The 26,280-nt window shown below is 34.2% G+C and overlaps 1 protein-coding gene and 1 long non-coding RNA gene across 6 annotated transcripts in view; one reads left to right on the top strand and one right to left on the bottom strand.

Annotated features, from left to right (window-relative positions):
* LOC143231689 (anoctamin-9-like) overlaps positions 1–26,280 on the bottom strand; it is a 368,893-nt gene that overhangs the window by 119,278 nt on the left and 223,335 nt on the right. The gene's annotated exons all lie outside the window — the stretch shown is intronic.
* Positions 1–26,280, top strand: part of LOC143231704 (uncharacterized) — a 390,747-nt gene that overhangs the window by 92,677 nt on the left and 271,790 nt on the right. The window lies entirely within an intron of this gene.

Consider the following 26,280-nt stretch of genomic DNA (forward strand, 5'->3'; position numbering starts at 1 on the left):
AACAGCAGTGTTTTGTATCGTTTTAATAATTATTTGTTTGATTTTGTTCATAGTGGACTCTTTTTTTATCTTGTACGAAGTCAGCTTAATGTTTGTTTAAAAGTAATCCTACATGATTTAAATATTGTCTATTATTCATTATAAACTAAATAAAATTGTTCATAATTTATCAAGTCATCTCATAAGTGATGCCCGAAATTTCAATACAGAAAGTGCATCATAATTTCTGTCTTTGTAGAAGGTTTTAATTACTAAAATATGTAGTAGAACGTGTATGAAAATGTTCAGACAAATAAAAGAAACTATCCCAACGCTACTGTTTCAGATCATTAATCAAATAAACCCTTACGAAGATGGATGTGTCTTAGGAGGTATACGATGTTTTATGAGTTTAAAAAAGGCAGCAGAAACCACAAAACAACATTCAAGGTGTTTATGGTGCGGATTCTCTCAATGAAAGTAAACGTCGAACGTAGTTTCAGAAGTTTATATCAGGTGACTACAGCTTAAGTTTAATGATGATTTGCTGCTGGCTGCACTTGATAAAGACTGTGCTGTAGCATTTGAAGAACTAGCACAGAAGCTTAATTCAACAGTTCACTGTCATCTGCAACAACTTGGAAATGTATCAAAACTTGAAAAATGGGTCTCTATGATTTGACAGAAGCCAACCTCAGAGCAAGAATGGACATTGCACTTCTCTGCACTTGTGTGAACGTAACTCACCTTTTTTGGACAGGTTAGTAACTGGAGATGAAAAATGGATATATTATAAAAATGTTAAGAGCCGCACACAATGACTCAGTTCAGGTAAACTGGCTAAAATACAGCCCATAATGGACCTCCACCCTAGGAAAGTCTTGTTAATATTGCATAACTTCAAGTCATAGTGGGTACTGAACAAATTACTGAAGTTGGGCCACATACTCTAATGGGTCCTTCTACACAGTTTAGCATATCTTCTGTTATTTCTAAATAAGTACGTTGATCACTTGACGCTGCAAGATATTGGTTGTTATTTTCTACAGTTAGAGCGAATGAATGGCTTAATGCTAATGATTAGGGTATGATTTTATATAATTTAAACATTCTATCGTTTGCTTTCAAAGGTATCTCTATTTACATTCTTTACGTACCCTTTACTGCGGCTGTTTTTACATCAGCCTATCTATAATACATGTAAATCTCTTTACTATGTGTAGGAATTACAGAGTGTAAGTACGGAGGTAACTCACTTTCAATATCGTCTAATACTTTTTATAATCTACTTAATTGGAAACTAACATTTCAATACCTGCCTTATGAAGCTCAGTCTGTCTTATTCTAGTATGTATCAAACTGTTAGTAATGTTTACTAAGGCTCTATCTAGACATGCTTTTAATTTCCTGCTCATGTAATTCAAGTGTCTGGTTTAATGAATTCATTATAGTCATCTGTTTACCTATTAAATGAATCATTTCTCTGGATACTTGTCTTTGATGGTCTACTTTCTTATTTAATTCACGCAAATCATCTGTGGTTGTGGTTCCGAACAAAACTTTCAGAACATTTCCACCTGCCTGTATTAAACCACGTTTTTGTTGAGTTAAATCTGAAATCTACAAAACGTTATGTTTAATATCCTTTAATCCTAATAACAAATCTTCTATCTCAACAAGATATCGTCTAACTAAGATCTTATACTTCTGAATTTATCCTTCCTGTAAAATCCTTACTAAAATACAACAGTTAAAACAACTTACAGACTCAGTTTGTTTTATAAAACAATTTTTTGCTATGTGGCCAACCTTACCACACTTAAAACACTCCAAGTCCTCGCACTTATTTTGTCCGTTTCGCCAGTTTACTGTTTCATATTTACTCCTACTTATCACACTTATTACAGACTGCTTGTGTTTGTATATCTGTTGCTCTCTTGTTTCCTCGATTAAATCTAATAAGGTTGCTCGTGGGGTATTGGATTCATTAACATCACTCCGAGCTCTATCGCTAAGCGACCTTCGCTCATACTCAGACTTTAGTGTATCTTGGATCATCATATAATTTAAGTTCTATGTAATCTATTACCTTGCTCTTGTAGCTTATGTCCAAACACTCGAACAGACTCGCCTTTTTCTTAATTCATATTTTGTAACTACGCCATGATTGTGCCTGGCGTTTCTCGTTTACCATATTCCTCTGTTAACATACGTATTAAAAACTGAATAACTACAGTTTTACGCAATGCCTCAATGAAACGTTTTGCTTTTCCTGCTGTTCTTAGTCACAAAATGTCTGATTTCTGTGCATCAGTCCAACCAGATATTCTAACAGCTTCATTTAATGCATCTACAAAACTTTCGACATCCTCGTCGAGCTTACAGTGAAAAAAAGGTATCGTGCTGTTAAGTGTGTAGTGCCTTACGAACCTACTTGAGTGGGTGGATCTAGCACAGTGGGTGGATCAGTGTGACTGATTTGACTATTTTTATGGGTGGGAGTGGCTAGTGTGAGACCGTTATGAATGTCAACATTACTGAGACTGTTATAGATGTCACTGTGACTGGCTTGAGTCTATATGCAGGTGTCAGAGTAACGTGTATGAAATCATTATAAAGGTTATGCACGTGACTTCAAGCACCTGGTTGGCTTTGTTTATTCCGCTATATTGGACCTAATAACAAAATAATAAAAAAAAAACAGAAACCCTATTTTCAGTTAAATACTTAGAAATGAATCGCGTAATAATACTAGTTGGTTGAAAAATACAGGGTTGACCTTTGGTTATCTTTGTTGGTGTCTCCATGTAGAATAATGTGGCTGCTGCACGTGAGTAACACCATCATATTCCTGTTATGCACGTGCTACGTACAGTCAAGTCCTGACCCTCTAGTTGAACTACAACCCATACAAACGACTGTAGGGCAGTGGTTGTGACTGACGTAGTTACAAACATATTCGTAACGTATTAAAATGTTTTCTTTCGGAGAATGAAATTATCATGAATATTGGGCTATCTCCTGCGTCTACCGAGAGAATCGAACCACTGATTTTAGAGATGTACATCTGAATATGCACCACTGTTTTATCGGAGTACATCACGAATATTAATATTATAACCACAAATGCTTCAAAAACAGACATTTTGTGATACAGACCCAACCAAGCCCAACTAAAACAATACTCTATCCCAACCATAAGTTATGATTACATATATTGGGTAGCATGTGAAATACACCCTTAATATATAAACTTTTGTTCATATGTGAACTACTGGTAAGTTAATCACCACCGTGTTGGTCCTAATGTTTTTACTATTTTATTGTCAAACAGGATTAGTAGTTCACCAATATGAAGATAGAACTTTTGTAAGTTTTGTGTCATTTTTACAAATAAATTACACCTATTTCATCAATACATTATATTATCTCAGAAACTGTAAATATATTTAGCAGCCTGAAGGTGGTGCTTGTTTTACGCGAAATGTGAATATTTGGATCCAATCACACATTAAAAACTTACTAGTATATGGTCTGTAAATTAAAAATGTGTACATGTAGCGTATTGTTAAAATATAAGCGTTGTGTAGATAAACAATTAGATCTAGATTCCAGGTCTAACGTCCCGGTATAGCCAGGTGGTTAGGGTACTCGACCTGTAATCTGACGAAAACGGCTCGAATCCCTGTCACAACAAGCATGCTCGCATTTTCAGTCGAGGTGGCGTTATAAAATGAGTCAATCCCAGTACCAGTTGATAAAATAGTAGCCCAAGAGTTGGCGGTGGGTGATGATGACCAGCTGCCTTCCTCGTTTCTTAAACTACTCAATTATGGACGGCTAGCTCAGATAGTCTTTGTGTAGCTTTGCGAGAAATTTCAAAAACAAACAATATAGGTCTAACACAAAAAATGTGGTAAACGTTATCGAACAACCTGACAAACAAGCTGATTCTCTTTAAGTAAAGAAAGATATCACCCATCAGCACACATGAAATACTGCTAAGTAAGTGAAGGTGATTATATAGAACACATCTGGGTCCAGTTTAACAATTTTTATACCAGTTCTTTACTTTCGACTACATCACCAAAATGAACGAGTCTGACTCTGTACACCCAGCCTATTAGAAAACATCTAGGTATTCTGTGTCTGGAATGTCCATAACTGTGTCTCTGTGAACGGCAGCTAAGTCTGTGGTTATTGTTTCAAGGTTGAAATAGGAGTTCGTCATAGACATTCCAAATTACTAGCATTTTACCTTATGTAAATCATCAGTCAAAACTGTAAACAGAAGGTTTTCCTGTATGCAATAAACGTTACAGAAACTCGTCATATTTACACACAAAATGCCAGATAGTAAAACTAGCTCCGCTTTCAGTTACCTCTACAAGTGTCACTGTGACTTCTGAGACATCAACATGGGTGTCACTGTGACTGAAGCGAAGCTGTTATTGGTGTTAATATCGTAAAGATGGTATTAATAAAGTAGCTTATAGTAAACACCCACTTCAACGAAACTATATCAAAATAAAAGTCGAATATATCCCTTACATAATAAATTATATCAGTGATATTGTGTTAATTGGTTTGGTGTAGCTTGAACTTTGTTCAAAGTCACAAGAGAGTTATCTCCGCTAGCCGTTCCTAATTTAGCAGTGAAAGGCCGCCAACTCTTCACCTGGTCTTTCAGTCATGAAGACTGAGATTGATCGTCACTTGGCTGAAAGGACAAGCATGTTTGGTGGGACAGGGATTCGAACCCGTCACCCTTACATTGGGACTACTCATCTGCTCATACAGGACTAATATAGTGTTAATGAAGATATACCAATAATATAGTGTTAGTGAAAGTTGTTGAAAATGTTGATGTATGTTGCCTTGTTTCTTAATTCAAGTTTAAGGATTATCTCCATCTTGAAAAGTCCTTCATGTGAACATATCTTCACAATCCATGTACATTATTATTTTTCATGATAATCACATACATTCCCAAATGTGACAAAGTATTAGTGACATCCAACTACATACTAAATTACAAATAATGTTGTTACTGTACCACTGGAACCTTATATTCAAGATGTTGATTTGGTTATTCAACATTATTTTAATATAACATTCTGAACCCTGTGCATCCTACTAAAAATATAAAATGTATTAAATCATCATACATGAACAATTTTAATATTTGAGTAAATATAGAAATGTTTTCTTGATCAGTTTCTGTTAAATAATAATTTAGTATTGAATGAATCAGGTAGGATCGAACATGTTATGAAGATTTAAAAACTTGTTTGTTAGAATCTTTTAAACAAGCCTATCTAATAACAGTAAATCTATACAAAGATACTATAAAATGTAAATTAGTTAGTACTTTGTATTTTCAGTACGTAGTTGTATTGAAATTAACAAATGTAAAGAAATTCCTCATATTGGTTAAGAACCATTGTAATGAAAATATATCAGACAAACTGTCTGTTCACTGTTTAAATAATTCAGTCTTTAATTGTTGTTTTTTTATAATTATATTTATAGAGCACACCCACAGTTTTGATCAAATCTTATTGCAAAAACATATACATGATTTCAATTATTCGTATCAATAAATAATCTGAATATGTGGATATAGTCTCTTTGAATCTCTTCTCAATAACATGTTTCAACAATATCCTTACCATAATTGATGTTTTGGACTACATAGAATCAGATATTACTGTTATTTCATTTAAATGTGTCATTATATCTGCGATCTGCCTTTACAGGTTGAACACTCTGATAAGTTATGATGGTAAATATTTTGTATAAAGAAAGTCAAATAATTCTACTTTTGAACTTACAAACAGAAGGACCAGAAAATACGTTTATTTATGGTTATTTATATATACACTAGAATACACACATAAAATTTGAATACAGTTTTGGTAATGTCGATTTTTAGCTTTGCTTGACATATGTAGTGTCTATATTTTTTAAAGAAAAAGTTATTGTACGTTGATTGTGAATTTATGAAAACTTAATATTTCTCATACACCGTAAATATATTTCCGATAGATACCACTTCTCATAAGTTGGCTTTACTGCTTAGTTTCCGCCGACACTAGTTCCACCTACCCAAGGTTTCAACAGGAACGTGTCTACTTCTACTGTCGCAGCCGCTTCCAAGAAAAGAAGTACCAGAAGTGTGAGTCGATATTACGATATCTTACCTAAACTCACACTGACTTGGTTGAGGAAACAGTGATGAGCACCCTTCGGAAAGTGTCCAAATGCATCTCTATTGGAGTGCAACATCCCAACCTAGAGGAAAACACATGTGGGACAACGCTCATAACCAGATACAGTCTTCGCCCATGTTGACAGTACGTTTCACTAAACTGGGTGTCAAAAAGAGGATGGCATCCTTAATTGTAGATATGATGGTTGGTCCACCTTTCCCATGGCCTAGCCAACACAGTGCATCTAGACCAGTCTGTCTCCTTTCTATACCAGACCACCTGGGAGTCAACCTTTTGAAGAAGTTATGACAGGGGTTTCTTAACCAACTAATACTATTTGGTTGGTCCAGTACTTTTCTAAAACCAGTTTTACCACAAACTAACCAGCAGGAGATTGTACAGTTATAACATTCTCTAGTGTAGTATAGTATAGGAAAAATGATATATAGAAATGAAAAGTAAATAAGCTACATGTACAGTTAATCCAAAAGCCACGTTTCAAACCGGAGAGTGGTGATAATGGAATGATAATTTGACACCGAGTCTGATGAATGAGTGATATTTAAGGGGAAGTACTAAGAGGGGGTATTTTGTGAAGAAGGATAAGGACTGGAAATTAGGTTTGAGCTGGCCATAAATGTGTTATCAAAAGGACAGATGCAGGTGTGGACTGAGTGACCTTGAGAAGGAAACATATATAAGTAACTTGGTCTAACTAAACAGAATTAATTTACTATCTAAACAAAACGATGTGGTATTGGAGACCAAAAAGTTATGACTGTTCTTTCTGAGATGGGTGGTAAATGTGTACAGAGGTTGAGCACTTCACTGATTAGATAACTATCAGAACACTTGGTTTTGAAAAGAACACACTGTAGGATCTTATAGGTATTGAGTAATAGATACCAGGTTCCATTGATTCTGTTATACTCAGTAACAGATGTGAAAGTGAGTGTGACTCAAAGGCATAAGGACTTCCATTACAGCTATTACCTCCAGTAAAGAAATTACTTCACTAGTAGACAGATTAAGACTGCATCAATCTAAACGAAAAGAAAGAAAATTCAGACCGATTGAGAAATGTGTTGAAAAATATCCCAGGTAAAAAGTGTATGAACAGTAACACGAAATTTAAGATTCGTGTTTAAATGGAGTGAATTTTGAAACTAGTTACTTAATAACTGTAGAAAATAAAAGTAATAAACAGCATGAAAACGTTAAAGTAAAACAAGAAGGAAAAATTTTAACACATCATAAAACTATTGTGTCAAATGTAGAGATGAAGATTGGAACCCCATTTTATTATCTCCAACTGGTTAGTTCAGAAGACATCTGGTTTTGGAAAAGTTAACATTTTCTTACATGAAAATGTGTTTCCATTAGACGCTTACCATTTCACACAGAGATTATATCTTCTGTGAACATCTGCCTTGAGTATCTGCGTGACACTAGTTTTTAGGCAACTTCAATCTGAACTCACGTGATTCTTATTAATGAATAATGATGTTATTGTTTAATAGCTCCCTCTATAGTGCTCCACTCATGAAATTTCATTATTAAAGAGAAAATAAGTCGTAATTACCCAAATGAACACATACGCATCAGAAAACTTGTGAGTGAAGCGGCTATTTGATAGGCAGATCATGATACAAATGATCTGTTTTCAAATTAATCGCTTCAAATACATGAGAATCTATACAGCAAATCCATTGGATGGATGCCGAATCATGACGGTCGAGTGTTTTAAAAGGAATTAAAGATCTGATACCTGCTCTATAATTGATGTAAAAAATCACCACGAATTTATCAGAATGGATCATAATCAAACAATTCACTAGCAGTGGTAAGGAATACAAACATGTCCAATGAACAGAACAGAGGTCGGGTACACTGATGTGTAAGAATTGCTTATGCTGGTACATATGTTTAAGATGAGATTGTTGTTCAATGATGTATCACAACCAGTAAACATAACATTTCTGAGAGGTGTGGGTTTGGTACGATTCAAAGTGAAGGAACCAAAACAGCGGTAATAGATTATCTAGCCACAACGAGTTTCTCGAGCACAGTAGGAAACAGTAAAAATGGTTGGGTCAAGAGGATAAAGTATTGGGTTGGAGTGAGTAAGGATTTGAACATTTTGTCAATTCATTCAAAACGGGTTTCTACCATCAAAGATATAACTGGAGAACTCTTTCCATGAGTATGAAAACAGAAGGCTATCTTGCATGTAATAACGAAACCACAGACCAAGTCAACGGAGATGTAGAGTACACGCTTTGACCACGTGACTGAAATTATAGGACACAATGTAGTGTTTGAAACAATAAATTATAACATCAGTGGATGAAAAAAAGCAAGCAATCTAGAGAACTCTGTAATGGGAATAGGAAGAAAGGCGTTTGTAATATAGACCTGAATATGGAATAATGATCCAACGAAGTGAAGAGAACTTTTATAAATGAAAACTTTGCACAGATTAATAAATAAATTCCATCGTGTCTTTTTAAGGACATCAAGTAAAACCTTGTAAGATTATTGGTAAATTTCTTCACACCTAAAGAAAACAGAATAGATTTCAAAGTGGATGAAATTGAACAGGTTTAGAACTGATCGTTAGAGAGAAAAGAACTGGAGAGAAATCCTATGTGTAAGAATGGTTGTAATCCATCCGTTATTTGACATGTGGGACCAGAGGAAGAAACATTGTATAGAACAAGCCACAGCAGAAAACAGAATGGAACAAGAATCATTCCAAAGGGAACAGCATCTCTATGAAGTACTTCTGACATGAAATGAAGACGTAAAGTGCAAGAAGGCAAACAAAGAAGGTTCAGGAAAAGACAGGGTAATTGTGTACTGGGTAGTTGAACTGAATAAATGGGTCAGCTTTCCAAAAATTCAAAATTTATACCACAGTTTGTGAATCTAGATAGTGCGTGTAAAAATAACTATAATTCTTAATCAGTGAATCAGTAAGACTACGAGGACCAGACATATAGTCCTGGAAATGTAGTTGGTGTAAAAAGAAATCAGTATGTATGCAGATGTAAGTAACTGATGAAAAACAAATAATACATCAGGATTAGATTTATACAAACGGGATTGTGAAAGAGGGAAAAAGACCTGGAATGGAATATACATGAGAAATTAAGCCCACATAATGAGAGGATGGTCGAATACTGTCCTCAGTCGGAAGTTCACATAGCCTTAGAAGTAGATGAACGTAAACAAACAAGCTGACCTTCTGCTGAATTTCCTATTGACATCGAAGGGATGAAAGAGTGTCAAATATATGTGAATAAAGTTGCAGGCTACATAATGGTGTTCACTAATATATGAAAAGTGGCTGTCATGTCAAATAGATGTGAATAAAGTTGCAGGCTACATAATGGTGTTCACTAATATATGAAAAGTGGCTGTCATGTCAAATAGATGTGAATGAAGTTGCAGGCTACATAATGGTGTTCACTAATATATGAAAAGTGGCTGTCATGTCAAACAGATGTGAATGAAGTTACAGGCTACATAATGGTGTTCACTAATATATGAAAAGTGGCTGTCATGTCAAATAAATGTGAATGAAGTTGCAGGCTACATAATGGTGTTCACTAATATATGAAAAGTGGCTGTCATGTCAAATAGATGTGAATAAAGTTGCAGGCTACATAATGGTGTTCACTAATATATGAAAAGTGGCTGTCATGTCAAATAGATGTGAATGAAGTTGCAGGCTACATAATGGTGTTCACTAATATATGAAAAGTGGCTGTCATGTCAAACAGATGTGGATAAAGTTACAGACTACATAATGGTGTTCACTAATATATGAAAATTGGCTGTCACGTCATCAATACGAAACTTTCATCTCCTCGCCACTGTTGAAATTTCACTTATGTCTAAACATTCTTCTCTCACAAAGGGTAGAGAAATAGTGATATGGACTTCTACGTTAATAAATAGAAAATAAAATGTAATTCGAGAAACAAAGCAAATCTCTGTTATTAAAAACTAGTAAATCTACAAAACAAATTTTAAATACCACAGAGAGAACGAGAAAATAGGAAGTTAGTGTTTCTAAGATTGTTGGAAGACACATGCTGAACTATGAGAAATCTCATGAGTCAAGATGGCAATTGTCTAAAGAGAAAAATCACTAAGGCAAACGAACAGAGAAGACATCTTAACTGTGTTAAAAGGTTTATCTTGTTTCAGAAGGAGCTATAGCAGCCAATGAATATACCAGTCGGCCGAGAAACTCCATTCATACCATCTCCTGCAGGCTGGTTCTTTGGAGATCTGGTATGGAAAGGAGGTGGACCAGTTTAGATGTATTGTGTTGGCTAGGATTCCCCCCACCCAATCATGGGAAAGAGGGTGGACCACTTTAGATGTAATGTTTTAGCTCGGATGTTTCCCACCCTATCATAGGAAAAGAGGTGAACCCGTTTAGATGTATCGCGTTGAGAAGAATGCTCCCCACCCAATCATGGGAAAGAAGGTAAACTAATTTATATGTATTGTGTTTACTAAGATGCTCCCCACTCTACCATGGGAAAGAAGGTGGACTAATTTATATGAATTGTAATATATATGCAAAAACGGCTCGTTTGGGTTGAGAAAATATTTTACATAGAAGAGCGAACAACGTTTCGACCTTCTTCTGTCATCGTCAGGTTCATGAAGAAAGAGGTAACTGACCGAAAGCTGACCACATCTTTAAAAGGGGTTGTGTAACTGGGTGTCGGAATGTAGTGGGCGGTGTTAGATGTTTAAATATACAATATAATTTTATTTTATTACATTTAATATAGGTATAAAGGCGTTCCCCTATATTGGTTTATTTTGGGTTTACGTTGTTGTATAAGTAAGGCTTCTTTAATTTTGCGTTTGTTTATGTTTGTTTCTTTATTTAGTATTTGAGTGTTTTCTATGGTTATGTTCTGTTTATTTGACTTGGAGTGTTCGAAAACGAGTGAAGGTGACTTTTTATGTTCTTTTAATCTGGTTTCCATTTTTCTAATTGCTTCTCCAATATAGAAGTCGGGGCAGTTATCACATTGTATTTTATAAATAACGTTTTTGTGGTGTTTGTCAGTGTAGTTTTTACATAGTATAGACAGGAAGAAAGCAATCAAATATCATTTCTTAACCTCAAAATTACAAGAACCGACACACAATTCAAAACAGAAATCCACCGAAAAATCACCCATACTGGACTATACATTCCTTGGGACTCGGCACATGAAACAAAATAAAAACTCAACATACTAAAAAAACAAATAAACACAGCCAAAAACCGATGCTCACCAGATAAAATTAACGATGAATCAGACAAAATAAAACAATACTTCATCAACATCAATAAGTTTCCTCCACAAACCGTAGAAAACATTATACGCAAACACCTAGACAGAAAAATCAACCAACTAAAGTAAACACATCTCACGAATCAAAAATCACGAAACCATATACTGCTGTATACCATATGTTCCTGACATCAGCAAACAAATAACCAACATTTGGCAAAAACTAGTAACAAAATACGACATTCCAGTTAATGCCAAATTTATTCAAAAACCAGGCACAAAACTGAGGTCTATACTATGTAAAAACTGCACTGACAAACACCACACCATATATATTTATCTACAAGTGGGTTTCTCGACAACACTGATTATATGTATTGTGTTTACTGAGATGCTCCCCACTCTACCATGAGAAAGAAGGTGGACTAATTTATATGTATTGTGTTTACTATGATGCTCACCAGTCTATCATGGGAAAGAAGGTGGACTAATTTATATGTATTGTGTTTACTATGATGCTCCCCACTCTACCATGGGAAAGAAGGTGGACTAATTTATATGTATTGTGATTACTAAGATGTTCCCCACTCTACCATGGGAAAAAAAGATGGACAACTTTATATGTACTGTATCTGCTAAGATGTCCCTCACCCCAACATGGGAAAGAAGGTGGATCAGCCCGGATATCTACAGTTAAAAATGTCATTTTACAACCAGCGTCGTGACCCGTACTTTCAAGATAGGAAAAAAAGAGTGTATCTAGTTATTTACACGTTATCCCACAAGTGCGTTCCTCCAAGAAGAGAAGTCACACTCCGAGGGCATCTTGTGGACACTTTCCGAGGACTGCTCATCTAGGTTCCTCCACCAAGTCAATATGAGCTTCTCAATGTGATTCCTGTTATTTTTAGGTAAGATATCGTATCAAAGTTGATGTTTTCTTACACTGAAAATATATTTCCCATTGATACTTTACTCTCCTCACACTTCTGGTACTTCTTTTCTGTCAACTTTGAAGATTGTGTTCTACAGTAAATAGGAAGCCAGCTTCCAGCTTTGATAGTAGAGTATGTTTCAGTGAAGCGTTGTGCTTCTTTATTTACATGCTACAATGCAGATGAACCATTGTTGAAACGTGCGGTAGATGAGAATTTCAAGGCTAGTGGAACCAAAAATATTTTCGCATATTGAAGGCTGCACTGAACAATAATAGCTGTTATGTGAGAACAAAAGATATTCTATCGAAAATAGTATGAAACTAGATATTTTAGACTATGTACAATAATCTGGTATAATCTTCTATGAGTATATAGTTTTAAATATTTTTCAAAACGATGCCTAAAAAAACATTTTGCGAATCTTATTACATTGTCCTTCCAAAATAAAGTTTGTGTCTGCCAATCAAACATTTCTAATACTCTGAATTCAACCAATTAATGTGGCAGACAAACAGAAATATCTTTTCTCCTTCGTTTCTTCTTATAGTTTCCATTAACACTTGAACCACTAATTTCAAGTTATCTCAGATAATTATGCTGCAGTATATTTGGTAGAATTCTGTAAATCTAAACAAACCATTAACTATGAATACAACTATGTAAACAAAACTCAACATTTTATATGACAAATAATAATGTAATAATATCTGAAATCAATATTTAAATATAATCACGACTATTAACTTTATATCAGGTACAAAATATTTGAATAAAAATATTAGTAAATAATTTGTTGAAAAATATATTGTGAAATAAACATTTTTCCAAGTATAACATTAAATAAAATTAAATTATATTATGTGTGTGTTATTTCTGTAGTAAAGCCATATCTGGCTATCTGTTAACTGAGAATAATTTAAACCATGATTTTAACGTTGTAACTCTGTACAATAAGTGCTGTACCATATGGGGAATGAATTATATTAAAATATATGAAGCATAGTATTTGTTATATAATGGTAACTAAATGCTAGGATTAAATGTGTTCAAATTATCTGTATGTAACTGGAACCTAAAGTTGGTAAACATCTCAGATATAATACGAAACAGAATTTTTCAAACAATCCGTTTTAAAGTTCTCTTTATCTCTTTGTGTGTAGTGTTTCAACAAATGACTTTAATGTCCTTAAACATAAAATTAATTGTTCATTAGACAAAATTCTATATTAATTTGAATGATTGGTATATTTTGGTGTTATTAATCAAACTTTCTGAACCTATATTCCTTATACCAACAACTACAAGAAGTAATGATTGAGTATTTCAGTCATGTTAAGAACCACTCAACAATAACATACCTTTACGTCACATGTTGATGTGTGAATCACAGTGTTGTTAATTCATAACAAGTTGGTGTAGCTTTTCATTCTCAACATAAACAGGAGACAGATGAACGGACACCACGGTTCACAGTATGTTGTATAAAATGTAGTAGATAACGTTCTCTGTCCAATCTGGATTGGATTTCCTTTTTTCTTTGTGACTTAACACTGAATGGATGTCGCAAAATTATAAATTACAAAGTATTTCTGAGTAAAACTGTTCATGCAGACTTAGAATTATTTCTTACTTACAGTTTAATATTTAATATAAACGTGTGCACTCTACAGCTGAAAGTTACTCACAAGTCGTGGTCGTTGTTCAGGTCAAATTCTGTAATATCATAAAAAGGTAAGATAAAAAGATTGCAGAAAGTAAACCACTAAGAAAATTGTACGAAAAACAAGACATGAGTAATTAGTATGTGAAGAAATGATAATTAGTTAACAACTACAATCATATGATTTGGAGTCAAGAATCAATAGGTAGGTTGTCTACTGGAGAACCTCGTTCACATTTAAACAAACATGAAAGTCTGGACTGGTTTTAATTCTTGACATACACTGAATGAATGATTCATAATTATAAAGTCTAAAGTATTTATGAATAAAACTGTTAGTATACATTTATAATTATGTTTTACTTAAAGTTTAAAATATGATATGTGGGTGTGCACACAACATGTCAAAGGTGCTTACAAGTTCGTGTTGGATAAAAAAAACAGTTAAGTTAAAAATAGGATAAAAAATACAGATCAATATGGTGATAGGTAACCGCTTTTTATAACTCACAAATTATGTTTTAGTTCCAGATTAAGTTTAACCCCATATCATACAGAAGGGAATTCTTCTGACTAAAGACATCCAAATTTATCTTTGTTCAGGGCTTGTCCATATTTTCACCAAAGAAAACTGCATGGCCTGATGTACTGAGAAAGCCGAACGCCATCTAGTAGTAAGAACTAATAAAATACGGGATTGTTCATGAAAACACACAGAAATGTTCGGTGACACATGGTTTTCGTTTATACGCTAACATGTGAAGAAACAGGACACGAACGATAAAATATAAATATTCTTTGTGGGGATGATACTGATCTGGAATTTATACTTAAAGAAACCATCTACATCAAACAACTTTAACCAACACCAAATATCATGTGGTCTTCATTAAAATCGTTCCATTTAATATATGAAGATTTTTTTTTATTTTTAGTAATTAACTTTCGATATATTTTAGTTTTGATTAAATAATTGTTATTTCAGCAATGTATTTTAGTTATTTAGGTAGAAATAATGTATTATTTTTGTTTTGCTTTAAATAGTGAATGTAAAATATGTAGGATATTTTACGCTACATATTAACAAATGCAGCATAATATAACATTCAGGATATATATTTTAGGTAAATCCAATATAAACAATTAATTAAGTTATATTTTCTAATCTCACTATTGCATAAACGACATGACGTGCATATCTGTGTCTATTTGACTGAAATAATAAATACAGTGTGTCACTATTTATCAAATGTCTCTATTAAGAAAAATCTATACAAAATTCTCACTTTAGCATTCTAAATTCGGATAATTTTAAAAGTAACTATGATACAAACAAAAAGCGTTTGTTTTTCCATAGAAATGAATATTAAATACTCTTCGTATAACAAGAGCCCCACCTTCACTTGGACTAAACCTGAAGATTTGATTATATCTTTTTTTATTGATATAATTTATAGATACAGTTTTAAGAAATGGAGTTTAAAGCTTATTTTTTCAATAAACGGTACCACATTTAACAGATAATAAAATATAGTGTATATTAGAACAGTCCGAAAACCTTTCCCATGCAGTACGTGTCGTAAAAAGATTCTCTCTTTTTTTTTATAGAAAATGTTCAATTTTTCTAAACTTTTCAACACGACGTTATTGAAAACACACCATATTTGCTAACATTAATTACTGGGCTTCTCACTGGTTGTGGAGTAAAGTTAATGTTACTTTTTAATTGTCTAACTTTTGTTTCTTATTTCAAGAATTTAATTCAGATGTATAAAATGTTTCCATGGGAATATACAATTAAAATATTTATAGAAAACGTTATACCTACAAATTGTGCTGGACGAAGTACCCATGAAATGCATTGTTAGAAACTTTCTTCCACAAGATTTTGTTTTTTCTTTGCACAGTTCGGTTCTCATTTTAATATCTTGTCTCCTTAGTTACTATACGTGGCCGCTCTTTCAGACGTTGAGGTGTCATTATGTGACCTTCAATAACACTATTCGTAAGTAAAGGAGTAGCCCAAGATTAGGCAGTGGTTGGTGATGACCAGTTCAGATGTTACACTGAGTTAGTTTGTCGGTAAATAATTTGACTTAAGTTTAAGTAATGATAATTTCCCACTGTTGTTCTTTTAGTTAGTTCAGGAGGCTTAGGAATTATAGCCAGATAGTTGTGGTTATACATACATTGACATATTAGAGAAATGATTAATAAATATTCTGTCAGACAGTTTTCAAACTCCCCGCTGGTACAGCGGTAAGTCTAGGATTTACAACGCTAAATTCATGGATTCTATTCCCCTCAGCGGGCTCAGCAGACAGCCCGATGTGGCTTTGCTCTAAAAAAACACACGAACTGTGTAAGATTTCAATAGTTTGTTTTTTGAATTTCGCACAAAGCTACTCGAGGGCTATCTGTGCTAGCCGTCCCTAATTTAGCAGTGTAAGACTAGAGGGAAGGCAGCTAGTCATCACCACCCACCGCCAACTCTTGGGCTACTCTTTTACCAACGAATAGTGGTATTGACCGTAACTTTATAACGCCCCCACGGCTGGGAGGGCGAGCATGTTTGGCGCGACCCCGCGACCCTCAGATTACGAAGCACACGCCTTAACGCGCTAGGCCATGCCAGTCCTAACTGTGTAAGATACAGAAATAATAGTAACTGGACGGACCGTAAGGTTTAATATCCAGCACTGTCAAGGACTTGGAAGCGATGTGAAAATAACAGATTTATGGCCAGTAAGAACCACACACACATTTTTCTGTTTTCCCCGTTCATATAAAATCAGACTTGAAATACTTACTTGGAGGACTACAACAAGGCGTTAGTTACCATGCGCTTTCTCTTTAGGTGAGTATCGTCATGAGGACTGATGCAGAAGATAAGTGATTCCGAGTAAACGGAAAAGAAGCGTAGTCGCTTTGATGACTTTCCTATAAAAACAGTTATTTATTCTCTTTTGACATTTATCTTCCTTTGGAAAGCTGTTTACATTTATTTTCAATAAAATCCCTAATACGTTTCGTGGACTTTTGTTTCTAGTGATTCTACGACTAATTTTTATTTTATAGATTTTGAAAACTCCGGTAAATCCTTTAAGCTCTATCTATTTATTTTAATATTTAATCTTGCATAACAGTCACAGCCTGATATAAATTTTATTGTATTGAGTTAATGTGTTTTTAAGAATACACAGTTCTATAAATCTCTCAACATCTGGGGATTCTGATGTTTAGGAGTACATTAAAAGGTCAAGCTACTGGTTAAAAGAAAACAAAACAAACCTTAAACTGTTTACAGTTTTATCATCAATGTTCGGGTGTGAAATATGTTGAGAAGTGGTCATTGAAGTAATCAATAAAAATCTAAACAATGCCAAACAGGACAAACACCAGAACATTTTTGAATTTCTATGTTACTACTTTTAGAAAGATAGAATTACTTATAAAGTAAAAAATACAACAAATACTTCACTAAATATACTGATATTTTCCCATAGTTTTCTAGATACTCATATGCTTATTTTTCTTCAAATTTTAAAATAATTTTTACCATCGCTGAGCTTGTTATTAAATCAGACAACCACTAATATCTACCTGACATGCGCAGTTTCTGAGGAATTGTCCATACGAAGCTTTGTCATCAACATTCGTACAACGTTGACTGAGAAGACAGTGTTACCCTGAAAAAATAACAATCAACATTTCTATTTAAATTCCCGTCCGTCTACATCTATGTACATACAAATATATGTGTATATATAAATACATTTATCATAGTAAATGAAGCGAGAAAATGTATGAGAACCTACGTAAATTATTTATCTATACATCAACTTGTAGTGATTTGAGTCGAGGAACCAAATGTTGATCCATGTTTGTATATGATGAGATATACACCAGCAAATAGTACAAAATAGTAGACCAAGACTTGGCGGTTGGTAGCGATGACTACTTGACTTCCATCTGGTCTTTCTGCTACATTATGGCCGACTAGCACAAATAGCCCTCGTGTAGCAGTGACTAAAAACTAATTGTAAGATTGTGTGATACTCTAGAGTAAGGGTGTTACATGAGTTTTGGTTTTCTATGTTTGATGTTCCATGTTTGTATAGTAAGTGTTCTGCTAAGAACAATTTAACAATAACAAACCGTTATGTCACATTTTACATTCTGATACATAGTGTTATTAATTCATAACAAGTTAGTGTAGAATATCCTGTTTGTTGTTAACATTATTCATACCTGTTCTACTGTTATCTAAATAGTTAATGTTGTACTTTGACTTCATCCATAGCTTTTCACACTCAACATGAGAAGTGAAGCCGTTATAAACAGGAGACAGATGAACTGATGGACAGACACCACTGTTCAGAGTATATATAAAACAAGTAGTACATAATGTTCTCTGTCCAATCACATTCAGATATGGTCCACAGCTGTTTCAAAGTCAGTCTTCACTGATTGGTGTTGATATCGAATTCTGTAACATCATAAAAGGGTGAGATAAAAAGTCTGTAAAAAGTAAACCTCTAAGAAAATTGTACGAAAAACGAGGCTTGAGTATTTACTATGTCAAGAAATGAGAATTAGTTAACAAATACAATAATATGATTTGGGATAAGAAGTTAAAAAACAATAGGTAAATTGTATACTGGAGAATCTCGTCAGACTTTGGTTTCTCACATCTTTGTGACTTACACTAAATAAATATTACAAAATTATAAAATCCAAAGAAAATCTGAGTAAAATTATTCGTACAGATTTATAATTGTTATTTAATGTTGTATGTTGTTCAGATATACCAGTGAAGTAGTCAACTGGGCATGTATGATGTTCAGTTTTACAGGGTAATTTAGTGAACCAGGTATCTATGTTGTTCAGTTGCACAGGGTAATTTAGTGAACCAGGTATCTATGTTGTTCAGTTGTACAGGGTAATTTAGTGAACCAGGTATCTGTTTTGTTCAGTTGTACAGGGTAATTTAGTGAACCAGGTATCTATGTTGTTCAATTGTACAGGGTAATTTAGTGAACCAGGTATCTAAGTTGTTCAGTTGTACAGGGTAATTTAGTGAACCAGGTATCTGTTTTGTTCAGTTGTACAGGGTAATTTAGTGAACCAGGTATCTGTTTTGTTCAGTTGTACAGGGTAATTTAGTGAACCAGGTATCTATGTTGTTCAGTTGTACAGGGTAATTTAGTGAACCAGGTATCTGTTTTGTTCAGTTGTACAGGGTAATTTAGTGAACCAGGTATCTATGTTGTTCAGTTGTGCAGGGTAATTTAGTGAACCAGGTATCTATGTTGTTCAGTTGTACAGGGTAATTTAGTGAACCAGGTATCTGTTTTGTTTAGTTGTACAGGGTAATTTAGTGAACCAAGCATGCATGTTGTTGAGCGGTATCAGTAAAGTAATCAACACGATATGTATGTTTTACAGATGTACCAGGGGCGGAGACCTTCTCGTGGTTTATGACGCTTCCACACACGACACTGAAGATAGCTGTTTACCCTTGTTTTGACAGTACAATAAGCATGCTTTGTTTCATCAATGGTTGAATAGCTTTCCTTGTCTGTTTCTGTATTTAATTAATTCAAACACTAAATATTAAAAATGTGTTGGTAAAAGAGTAACATACGAGTACTTACCATGAAGAACTCGAGAGGACTGTATCGATACGACTCGTGTATCTGTATGAAATTTGGCAAACTTTCAGTACACATAATATATATTTGTGCTGACATTTAGTGATTCAATAAAGAGGTGCACTGAGTAGTACATGTTGTCTTCATTTGTTTGGTAAACATGTTACCTGCAAAGTAAAACTTACTTTGTTAATAATGCTATTAAGTAACATAACAAATTAACAATGACAGAATGGACAGACATATATTACGACTGAGGTTTTGAAGCGTGTGTCGCGGACACCTGTGAACATCGATCAAGCAAGTTCCTTTTGGCTGTGATCTGTCCAGCAGTGTCTTGTAAGTACAAACAATACATTCCCGATGCTTAGTCACAGGGTTGAGTGCCCCAAGTAAAAATTTCAGTCTGCCCGCGAGGGCAGTTCAGTGTCTATATTAGGCTTTTCCGCTAGCTATAGGTTAACTAAAATTGGGGGAAGACCTTATCGTGGTTTATGTTGTTTCTATACACGACACTGCAGATAGCAGTTTGCCATTGTTTTGACAGTAAAATAACCACGTTCTATTACACCAATGGTTGAATAACTTTCCGTATCTGTTACTCCCGTATACGTTTATACCCTCGTCCCTAAGACATGTGTCCGACAACTGCCACTTGCAAACTCTCTCTTTCTTAACCTGAGGATGACATAGGAAGGTCGAATCGTTTTTCTCTCCTCAATAAAAGTGTCAGTACCCATAGCAGCCATTGTGATACACAATACATGTGTTAGTACCCATACCAGACATTCACATATACAAGTGTTAGTACCCATACCAGACATTCTGATACACAATACCAGTGTTAGTACCCATACCAGCCATTCTGATAAACATTTTTATCTGAAGTGGGTTTCTCCTCATCAATAATTGTTTTCTTTTGCTTTAAATACTGAAGATGGAATCTGTAAAATATTGAAAACTTTATCTCTGTTCCCTTCTGTTGTATGAATCTATTTCTTCATCTTCAATATAGTTATACTAATAATCATCAACCTTGAAATTTGACCTAGTCATCACCATCCACTAACCACTCTTTCACAAACGAATATTGAGACTGACCCTAACAATGTTCTCCCTCCCCCCACACATATCATAAAGGGTGAGCATGTTTTGTGGAGTTGGATCAAGAATTTCAAACAAAGCATCAACAGAACATAAATTTCACTGAAAAAGTTCAAAGTGTTCTGTACTAACCATAGAATCGTTGATACCAGTGTTGATTACACCGATGTACTGAACAAGTGGAACTAATAGAACGAAGACAAATTGTTCAGTGTGAACATGTCCAAAATTTGAGGATGAATTGACTGACTAACAACATTCATTCCTAGCTTCACCCTGACGACCAGATTGTTAACCTGTGTAATTATAACATAAATAATCAGTGTAAATCAGTGCTAGCTAAAGGTCTTCAGTTCTCTCTACCACCACGTAGACTCTACGTACCTAATTTGGTTTACACTTTCAAATCACAATACAGACACCTGAAGGACCTTCTTATGAAAGATAAAATAACTCTTTATCGATTGAGTAACATTTTTATGACGAAAATAAAGAACTTTGCCTTTTCTACCTCTTGTAATTTTATCCCTAATGTTCGTTCTTACCGTTTAAGCTCTGAAGAAATATTTTAAAAGAACTGTCGTTAAATAAAAATATTTATGTTACATCGTCCGACAATAACATTATTATTCTTAACTAAATTAATTACTTGATCAAAATGGTGGTTATTCTTTACAACAAAAGCACATTTAAAATCCTTATTAATACCTATTAATTCATTATCATCGAACGTAACGAAACATTTCAAAGATACCTGAGAGATCTTAGAAATAAAAATATCGTAGACATTTGACTGATAATGAGACGACATCAAGTAAACCATCACAGTGTATTAAGTCGCTGTTGTGGGTTATATAGATATAATTATCCTAAATTTACTAAAATCACGAACTAAAAGCACAGTTTATTAATAATACAGCAACATGGTACAGGCTATCTATTAACCATTGCAGAATTATCGACCCCCAGTGGCTCAGCGGTATGTCTGCTGATTTACACGCAAAAATCCGGGTTTCGATACCCGTGGTGGGTAGAGCACAGATAGCCCATTGTGCTTAATTCAAAACAAAACAAAAACCAGCATTATCTTTCATTGAAAAAAAAATTTTAGTAAATCCAATATAAAGTATTAATTACGTTATATTTTCTAAGTTAACTATTATCTAAAGGACATGGCGTGCATATTTGTATCTATGTAACCTAAACAACAAATACATTGTTTCACTATCTACTAAATGGCACCACACAAAACAATCTATAAACATTCCCACTTTCGTATTCTAAATTCAGACAATTATAAAAATAACTACGATACGCACGACAAACCTTTGTTTATCAAAGAACAGAATTTAAAGTACTGTCCTCATAACAAGAACCCGCCTTTCACTAGAACTAAATCTGAAGGTTTTATTATATCTTTATTGATGTAATATCTAAATATAGTTTTAAGGAAAGGAGTTAAAAACTGTTAATTTTTAAATAAACGATAACACACTTAATAGACCAAAAATAATGTTTGCTTCGCACAATGAGAACAGTTTTCCATTGCATTAATTACTGTAAAAATAATATTTTTATCTTAAAAAATGACCAATTTTTCTAAATTTTTCAGTACGACATTGTCGAAAACAGCCCAGTACTTGTTAATCCTAATTGCTAAGCCTCTCACAGGTTGCAGAGTAAAGTGAATGTTACTTGTCTGACTTTTGCTTCTTATTTCAAGAAGTTGATTGAGATTTTTAAAATCATCTTATGTAAATATACAATAAAAGTATTCATACAAAACTTTAAACCAACAAATTGTACTGGTCGAAATATCCGTGGAATGTGAGGTTGGTAATGTTTTGCTATAAAATTTTGTTATTTCTCCTCAAAGTCGGCTATTATTTTAATGTCTGGTCTCCATAGTTACTATATGCAAATACTCAGTAATTTTGTGGTTTAACTTTATTGTTGCCCCTCTTCACAGTTTGTATTGGTTTCAAGTGTAACTATACTTTTGAATCAATTGTTGTTATGAAATGACGTACGCCAGGGAGAAGGAAATGATACAAAAATAAAACTGATAAGTGAGCGGTCGCAATGGGAAAACTCAGAAGATATTCAAAGTTGAGTGATGAAAACGAAATTTTATCCTTTAAATCTAATAAAGAAATTGTACCTAGATTATAAATAAAAGGTTTTTTTCGCGATCACGTGTATGATGATTTGTCGGTGCAGATCTTAAATGTGACAAGTTTTTTTATCATCTGTAGATTTATTCTGCACATACGACTTTAACCTTTTATATATATTTATTTATATTCACTATATGCGTGTATTATATAAAATATAAAAATAGAGAGAACCAGAAATATTTTAAGATTATATTACAGTAAACAAATAGATTCTGCTAAGAAACAAGCATTTAAAGTTTAAAGGTATACACGTTTACTAACAGTGATAAAAACAAACTGTAAGATTGGGTGATACTCGTGGTTTTTTAACACTCCTACGAAAAAAATATTTACATCCACTAAAGTGATTTTGGGGCCTATCAGGCCCCATATATTTTTCCAATAGAAACACAGTGATTTAGCAACATTCATTACAAACAACTTTAGAATGGCTCTGACAAACATTTTTTTTTACAATTTGAGCAAACAATTTTCGACTGTCTATCTTTTGATCTGCCGCAAAAATGGCATCGTCCTCTTTTTGCCCTCTTTGCAGGCGGTTCACATGAGGTTGTTTTGTCATTATCTTTGCTTGAGAAACTCTGTAAAGCTGAGATCACTTTTCATAAGTGCAATTAATCCTTCATTTTTCCCCACCATTGCAGGTGCTACATCTGTTGCACACTGACGAGTTTACCCAGTGGAATATCAGTATTTGTTCTGTCAAACGCATATTTAATGTCAACACCACGAGTTGTTTTTTTCAGTGCCAGAAAGTCCAACATTTTTTTCACAGTTACATCAGAGGAAACATAACGAATAAATACCGCCAGTTGTGAGTTGTCTTGTATGTCTGTAGATTCGTCAAGGGCTAAGCTGAATGCAAGATAATGCTTTAAATCATTTTGCATTTTGCGTGCGACTTCAGTGCTGATCTGGGACATACGTCTCTCTTTAGTGTGGCGTGAAGCTACTGGTTGTGCTGTTAATCACTGAAGTTTTGTGTTATTTGGATGTGACACTGCAGTAACTTCAGCTATATTCTTGTCAACAAATTCACCATGATAATATGGGCGTTTAGTACGAGAAATATTCCATGATATAACAAAACTAGCTTCAGTCGTTGTATCAACTTCCTTACTGAACATTGTAAACAGTGTCTGCTGGCTATTTATTGATGATTTTAACACAGTTAACATGTTTTATCTGTAATTATGATTTAGGTGGATAATCAGACGATACGTTTTTGTGATTTTTTTCACAGTGTTGTTTCAAGTTACTGGCTTTGTAATGACTGAGTAACACGTTGCAGGTAATATATAAAGATTTACCTCCTTTAACGGTGAATGTAAAATATTCCGCCCACTCTAGCTTAAAATTTCTGTTTTCATCTACACACAAATAAGAAATTTGTTTGCTTTTTTGAATTTCGCACAAAGTTACTCGAGGGCTATCAGTGCTAGCCGTCCCTAATTTAGTAGTGTAAGACTAGAGGGAAGGCAGCTAGTCATCACCACCCACTGCCAACTCTTGGGCTACTCTTTTACCAACGAATAGTGGGATTGATCGTACAATTATAATGCCCCCACGGCTCGGAGGGCGAGCATGTTTGGCGCGAACCCGCGACCCTCAGATTACAAGTCGCACGCCTTAACGAGCTAAGCCATAATAAGATTGACCTAAGAATAACTTAATGTGTGATCTCGACAGATACCACGTACATGATGTAAATAGTCTTAAATACCTCTCCCCTTTTAACATGTATTTAAGGAATGTTACACAAGCTGACCACTACGCACTAGTTGTTTTGAATTAAGCACAAAGCTACACAATGAGCTATCTGTGCTCTGCCCACCACGGGTATCGAAACACGGATTTTAGCGTGTAAGTCCGCAGACATACCGCTGAGCCACTGGGGGGCCTACGCACAAGACACTTAATTATTGTTTTCCATTATTGTTTCATAATTTTCTTTTATAATTCTCTTATATTTTTATTATATTAATTTTATTTTATTGTTACGACTAATAACAGTATCGTTTTCTCTATGAGAAAAGTAACATATAAAAAAAATATATTTAAATGAAAATCAAACAAAAAGAAAGAAAAAATATTTAAAAAATTTCTTTTCGTGTCCATGCATGGACTGTGTCCTGAAGCGGGTCCGAGTACGGTGTTACACTCTATCGGCCTAGCCCAAAGCTATAACAACTAACAAACCCTGAACGTCATCAACGTTCGGGAAGGAGGAAGAGGCACCTGACCTTTCTGGGCATTTCACATCAGTACCCAAATACCCACTTTGAGCGAACGAACGAATGTAGTAATTGAAAGCTTAGTAACAAGGTTTATTTGTAAGTGTAGTCATTGAAATTTGTAATTAGCGTTAATCATTTGATTCTTGTTAATTATTTTTTTTATAAATCACCACAATAATATATTATTAATCTGCTATTACTAGAATATCTTCATTATGCGGACATATTTAACACTTAAACTTTGAAGAAAATATAGATTATAACTCAGAATCCGATTCGAACTGAATGAAATTGGATGTCTTATTCGATTTCGAGCCAAATTTAGCTATCTGGAAACTTAAGTGACACACCAACTTGTTATGTATATGTAGGCCTCTTGTAACCAGGCTTAGATTTAATTATAATTTTAAGTTGTGAATGTACATATTGTAAGTTATTAGTAATAATGCGCGAAGGAAGTTGTAATAATGTGATAAAATGTAGTAATCATTAAGAGTTTGTTTGTTTCGAATTTCGCGCTAAGCTACTCGAGGGCTATGCGCTCGTCGCCCCTACTTTAGCAGTGTAAGACTAGAGGGAAGGCAACTAGTGATCACCACCAACCGCCAACTCTTGGGCTTATCTTTCACCAACGAATAGTGAGATTGACTGTAACCTCATAACGACCCCACGGCTCAAAGGGCGAGAATGTTTGGTGCTACGGGGATTCGAACCCACGACCCTCAGATTATGTGGGCCTTAACCCATCTGGCCATGCAGGGCCACTAAGTAAGAGTAAGACTTAAGATAATTTGAATTAGGTTGGTTAAGAATCCCAGTGGTAGTGACACTACATTAACAATAATCTGAGTAAATGAATAACATATATTGTCTATAATACTTACAGAACCATTTTTCTAAAGTTTTATTATTTTAATCTTGTTAGTTTAATACTTGTAATTAAACCATGAATTATGATGTTCTTGCTTCATGGTTGAGGTCTAACAAATAACTTAATATTTAGTATTAAA

This window comes from Tachypleus tridentatus, chromosome 1, assembly GCF_004210375.1.
Source record: "Tachypleus tridentatus isolate NWPU-2018 chromosome 1, ASM421037v1, whole genome shotgun sequence".
In the NCBI taxonomy this organism is placed as follows: domain Eukaryota; kingdom Metazoa; phylum Arthropoda; class Merostomata; order Xiphosura; family Limulidae; genus Tachypleus; species Tachypleus tridentatus.